Consider the following 7,442-nt stretch of genomic DNA (forward strand, 5'->3'; position numbering starts at 1 on the left):
TGTGTGTGTGTGTGTGTGTGTGTGTGTGTGTGTGTGTGTGTGTGTGTGTGTGTGTGTGTTATTGTGTCTGGGGAGAGCCATTTTCTTTTAGTGCCTTATTACTTAGAATACACACCGACTCGATTTCTGCTCATTTAATTAATTATTTTGTCCAAAATTACCGTTGCATCTTGCAACATTTTCAATAGTCAGTCGTTGACTAGAAAAATAAATAATTAAATGAATGGAAATCGAAACGGTGTGTGTGATAAGTAATATGCCACTAAAAGAGAATGTCTCTCCACAGACAAAATAAAATATGCTTTCAACACTCGAATTAACGTAAAGAATGTTGCAAACCAAATACAAAAACGAAATATATATATATAACATATTATTTTGCGTTAGGTTTATCCCTGCTTCAACCACAATGAATTCTTCAGATCTGTAAGTCTATGACAGTCGATGTTCTAGTTCACAGCTCTGTTTCAAGATACTCTCATACGCCTTGTTACTGATTAATGTGTTTTTAACTAAACACTCTCAAAGTTAGACAACTAGAGTTCTTTAAGTAGCATGTGATAACTTGTTTGTATGGCATTGACATACAATCTTTTGGGGAAAAAAAGATTAATTTTAGTTTCTTACAGTGAAATATGTCGGTCATAAAAGACCCCTTCCAATGTTTAACGATGTTTAGAGGAAAACTATTTAAAAACATTATCTCTCACGTTTGAGGCAATCGAAATACCTCCAATATTAGAACGCTTGCTCTGCAAAGTTTGATGGTTCCTTGAAACCCTCAGTTTCTGAAATTTCAGCTTTGTTACACCTGAATGCAAAATTTGGCACTATGTTCTTACGTGTGACCATATTTATTTGAATCAGAAATCTTTACCTTTCCTGACCGTCTTGGTTTTATTACACTTGGAAGTAATTCGCTTCTTTCCTGCAATATTTCGTTCATATTCAGTGTCTTTCAGTACTATCCTTTAACGATATAACGACTTAACGATAGAATTTCCTAACAGTCAGTTGTACACCGATGTTGAATTATTTCAATAATCCTATCGTTTCCCTCTCAGAATCTACCGTTAGTCTCCCGCGTTTCTGTACTACACAACTGTGCCATTTTTAATTCGCATTTTGAAAATATTATTTAGTATTTGAGAATTAACACCGAAAAACGAGTTACTGCTTTCGAACATATATAAACCTGCAACGAACAGAGAACACATACACACATCTTGTTGTAAGGAATATATCAGGAGAAAATTAATAAAATTAAAATATTGAAAGTGTGGATGTAGGATGAGAAGGTGGGGGTAGATAAAATGAGGTGGGAATAAAGAAAATCGATACGTATAACAATGAGAAGGAGAAAGGAAAGGGGGACGTAAACGAGCAGAAGATGAAAGTGAAGAAGAAGAAGAAGAAGAAGAAGAAGAAGAAGAAGAAGAAGAAGAAGAAGAAGAAGAAGAAGAAGAAGAAGAATATGCATAAAGTGGGCGGGGCTTCATATAGCAAAACGGTTTATCTATTGCCGTATGCTGATTGGTGGGTCGGTCAGTACAAGAAGAACAATTGTTACCGAAATTCTTCTGGTGGGTGAAAGTGTATTAGACCACCAAGCGTCATTAACCGGTGACAGATAATTAGATAGATTACTAGACAATTGTCCGGAATCGAATAATGTGAATATTTATGATATATTGTGTGGTGAGACCTTCTTTGTGACCTTGGTGCGTTTCGGCAAGGGGAAAGAGATACAAATAGGAACAGAAAAAGACAAACAGGCATTAATTATACGAGTGGCTAAAGACTTATTGTAGAGCAGTATGAATGACAAACAAGTGTACATATTGAATTGTGACCTCTTTTAAAATGCAGTTTCCACATGGTTGAAGTACGGCATCAAAAGGAAATATTAAAGTTTTGCATTCAATGCTTTGTTCCCCTGACCCAAATTGGATAAATCCTAACATGATACCTATGCTCGTGTTATTGGTTGATGTTTGAAAGCAGCAGCACAATTATTCTATATAAAATCTAAGTTAACATTAATATTAACGGTAACCATTATATTTTGTAATTCTGAAGTATTTTTTTCAAAGTGTCACTAAAAGAAATTGAATATGATTTGAAACTATTGTATGAAAATACTCATAGGTTAACCACCTCAGTAGAGGCTATCTCACTGACTATTTTGGTTCTAATCTATTTACTGAACCGGCATAAAATGACAATATGAATTAACTGTGATAGAATGATTTCGTCAATCATGCCATATACATATTTGTCCAGAAATTCGCAAAATGTAATTAGCATGCATTCATACAATCTGTTCATTTCATGATATTTTGAATGACGCTATTACATTTGAAAATTGAAAATAATTATAGCGAAAGAATTTTATACACTTTTTCATTGTACCAGCAACTTTACTGTGATGCAATCTTGACAGGCGCCAGGCGCCATGTCATCGAAAACGGTTTCCTGTAAAGAAATTCAAAATGATGATAAGAGGTGCAGTGTAATACTGCAAAGGAAGAAATTGTAATGTATCTGTGATACAGTTGATGGTGGATTGGCAAAATCATTAGGTAGATGGACAAAATATGTGGTGAAGTGCAGTACGTATTGAGTGAGTTCTCACATACGCAAATTTCGCCTCCGAAATCTTTGGAGTCATGCTGTAACGTACGGGCAAATACTTGCGTTAACCTCTCCATAATCGGCTCCATAATAGGCTTTGGAGAATGCCCTCGCTGTAAATAAAAGCAAAGCGGCTACAAGATTTATTAGTTTTCGAAGAAATATAATACTGAAACAAGATTGTACCTGTCTTTCCTTTAATGGACAATGCAATGTGTCAGTCGTTGAACACAAAGGAAGTCGATAGAACGTTAAAAGGAAAACAGGAAAATTGTGGGTAGAAGGAATAATGAAAATTAATTTAGGAATGAATGAGAAGTGGAACAATGATTGTATCTAGTAATATAAAAGGACAGACTTCACGAAATGAATCGACCAAAATATTCAGTAGTATGTTTCTTCTACAATCCCACCCTCAAATGGAAATAAAAAAAGCCAGAACATTTGATAACAGAAATTGTACCATTTTCTGTGTTGCTACTTACTAATATACTGACACATTTTTAAGTTTGTCGACATATCGGACATTTAAACATGTCTGCTTTTGTACTATGCTATAAGAGAAGCTTTATATAAGTGTTTCTTTGCATATGTATGTGCTTATGTATGTGCTTATGTGTGAGTTTAAGTTAACCATTTACAACAGACGCAGCTTCAGTAACGAATATTACTTTGTATATCCAACCTAACATGGATATGTTGATTTTAACGCCGTAAACAGCTGTAAAGATCCCGAAAATCTATTGCGTAGAGAAGACAGATGATTAAAAAAAAACATCAACATACTATTATCAGTTGACGTAATTTCATCTGTATAATGACAGATGTCGTAACCGTACCATGTGATATCACCGTATCCTGATATTCATCGCTGTGGTGAAATCACATGATACGGCAGTGCCATTCGATGGAGTACTAGCACAATTTCGATTTTAATGGACGTTTAGAGAGGTTTAAAAGCGTTATAAACCAGATATCTAAGTTTGGATAAAAGTGATAATAAATATTAAAGTATATATATATATATATATATATATATATATATATATATATATATGAGAACATACGCACATAAATAGACCAGATTTTCTCTGTGACCAAGTTTCTGCACGTGTAGTATAAGGAACAATTAATGAGATTGGTTGATAACGCCATTGGCTTCATCATAGGTTTTAATCACACAGACGATGTGGGGATAAATATTTAAAAACGACAAACAACGAATAGTTTCACTGTTGAAAAAGGGACCATACTTCTTACCAAGTAATGTAAACTAACTTTCAATATAGGAAGGGACAGTATGCAAGAGAATTCTATTGATCAAGAAATAATCTCAATACAAGCGTACTCAGGAGCACATACATGCACGCAGTCACACAAATATGCTCTTTAAATTGATTTATACTAGTAGTTCTGTGGGTGTGCATGTATACACACGCACACTCTCTCTCTCTCTTGCTCACAAACATACATTCATGTTGTACATATGTCTTTTGAATGCTGCATCTTTCAGATGAACATCTTTCCAGTAGTTCTTCTTCATAAAGAAAAGTTTTGCAGCTTTAACCGACCCTAAATATTATTTGCCGTTTTAATGCTATCAAGCGAAATGCTGAAAGTGATGAATTAGCAGAAAATATAGAATGACACAGGGATAGTAAGAAACGGAGTAATATTTCTACGTATTAGGTTGCCTTTGTCTAATTTCTATACCCAAACCCTGGCAAAAATCCTATGTATATCGATGTTTACTCTTCTAAATCTGGGATCAGGAAAATAGCTATTGCGATCGTTCAAAATTGCTATATCTCTCCCCCAAAATTCGTCGCATATAGTCGATTTTAGAAACAATTACTAACAATAGGAGTGGAGTAAAGAATGAAAAAAAAAATGCAAATACAGGACAAAAATATTTGCTATATTTAGACACATTTCTCAGTGTTATGAATTTAAGTCAGCAGAAGTTTGATTTGTTTTAAATTCATTCATAATCGTTACGATAAAAACAAAACCAGAACTGAAGTTCGATTTCATTAACATTATATTCTCTTGCACATTAAAAAGAAAAAAAAATGGAGAACAAATGAGATTCAGAGAGAAAAAAATAAAGAAAAATGACAATGAGACAATCATTAATATAAACATTGAAATGAGACTAGAGAAACTTTTTCTGTCTCCTTAGAAATAATGTTAAAATAAATTCAGATAACATTGATTCTTAAGTATCGTTTCACTTCTGAATCTAGAAAAAAACACAAAACACACGCTCGCAAACAACTGAAACCACAAAATACACACGTTCACAAACACACATGCACACACAAACTCGGCACACACACATACGCTTATAATACGCACACACACACATGTATCTATATGTGTATGTATAAATATAAAAATATATGAAACGAGAAAAAATGCTGGATATTCAGTATACACCACCTGGCAACACTATGAGTTGAAAATTTGTGGAAAACATATATATACATATATATACATACATATATACATATATACGATAGGCCTCTTTCAGTTTCTGTCTACCGAATCCAATCACCGGGCTTTGGTTCGTCTGAGATTATAGCAGAGGTTACTTGCGCAATCTACCACACAATGGGACTCAACTCTGAACTATGTGGTTGGGAAGCAAGCTTCTTACCACACAACCGCATAAAAAATATAGTTACAGAGATAGAACCACGCATATAAAAATAAACATGTATATATGATGTGTGAGAGAGGCCACAGCCAGGTATGAACTTCGTGTGTCTATTTAAAGAAAGGAATAGTATCTCGTGTAAGAACACAAATAATTAGAACACGATATGAAAACTCTCTGTACACAGTAAAGGAAACAATCAATTTCGTACTTTCGATTTTATTTGACTAATAAGTGTTTTTGAAATTTTGTCATAAAAACAGTAATTTTGGTGTAAGAGAATTAATTACATAAGGGAAATGTGATAAAAACTGTAATTTTTGGGTAAGTCAATTACATAAACCACAATGTTCAAGAGGTACGTATTTTAACGACTCGGAAAGGCAAAGTCGACCTCGGCGTGAATTGAACTAAGAACGTAAAGATAGACGAAATACGTCTAAACATATTGACGGTCGTGCTGACGGTTCTGCTAGGTTGCCGCCGTCGTATTGACTCATAATAAAAGAAGTTAACTGGAACCATCGCATCTGTTTATTATTGTCGTAACCCTTCTCCCGAGATAAAGCATAATCTGTTTGGAGCACATGAGTTTATGTCCTTGTGTATTTTTATATGTGCGTTTCTATCTCTGTAACTATATTTTTATGTGGCTGTGTGGTAAGAAAATTGCTTCCCAACCACATGGTTCAGGGTTGAGTCCCACTGTGTGACAGCTTACGCAAGTAACTTCTGCTATAGCCTCAGCCGAACCAAACCCCTGTGATTGGGTTCGGTAGACAGAAAGGAAAAACAGGATGTTTATGCAGTTCTCAAGCTCTCTGCCCGAAATTTATGCACCCAGAGCTGTTCACGATGAATTTATTTTGAGTTGATATAAATACCTCATAACCATATCTTCTCTATTTCTTTTACCAACTCTTTCCAAATGAGTTTCACGTAAAAATCATTCCTTGCCGTGCTCTTATTTTCTGGTTTCTCAATTCTCTTCTTCATATGCACAAGGTTGTACGCAAATCATTTTAGACTTCAGTTCCTACACCTGATCTTTTAATACTACTCACTTTTCTCTAATTTAAATTCTCTGTAACGCTTACTCTTAAAGTATTACGCAATATAAAACACATAATCATATATATATGTGGGTGTATGAGTGTATGTGTGTTTGCGTATATACATGTGTGTGTATGTGCATGTGTTCCTTTTTCTGTGCGTTTTTCTGTTACCCCGAGCGCCAAGACAACTATTAAATATCACGATGGATGCAACAAAAGATTCTCTGCTCGTCCTAATCCTTCTCCTCTTTCTACTCCTTCCTCTTCCTACTGCCACTACCATTATTATTATTATTGCTATAACTATTATCACAAATACTAGAGCTACCTTCTTTGTTGTGCATTTATTATACATTCTACAACGTATGCTTCGTCCCCATCATCTCATCGTAGCAAGTTCATGTGCACACTGTTACTTAGTTTCTTTCTATCTTATGCTGAATAGCTTCTAATTGAAACGCCAAATTGTAGAGAATCAGACTTTCAAGGCAATGGTCACCTAATACAATTCCAGATAGATGTGGAGATGATTTATTCACTGAATCGTATTCTATGCTGGCCTTTCACTACATGAAAGTATTCATGTAGCACAGCATACAACATGACAAAACATTCAGCGACAACATGTCTATTCTCTTATTTATCTATCTATCTATCTATCTATCTATCTATCTATCTATCTATCTATCTATCTATCTATCTATCTATCACTCAATTTATCGGTGTATATTGTATTTATGTGCGTGAGTGTAGGTAAGTATTTATGAAGGTATGTATCTGCAGACGTGTGCGCGCGCGTAGGCATGTACAGACAGAAGGATAAATATCTACATGTAAAAGATCTATGAATCGATATACTTACACACACATAGAAAATCCTTATATGTACTTGTGTATATTATACATATGTACATTGAAATCAACGCAGGTTTTCACATTTATGTTTATGTAATATTGCATGTGTGTGCGTATATACACACATGTATTTATATATATATATATATATACATTTACACGTAGAATTAAAATATACATCTCTCTCTCTCTCTCTCTCTCCCTCCCTCTCTCTCTCTCTCTCTCTCCCTCTCTCTCTC

This window comes from Octopus bimaculoides, chromosome 3 (genome assembly GCF_001194135.2).
Source record: "Octopus bimaculoides isolate UCB-OBI-ISO-001 chromosome 3, ASM119413v2, whole genome shotgun sequence".
Classification (NCBI taxonomy): Eukaryota; Metazoa; Mollusca; class Cephalopoda; order Octopoda; family Octopodidae; genus Octopus; species Octopus bimaculoides.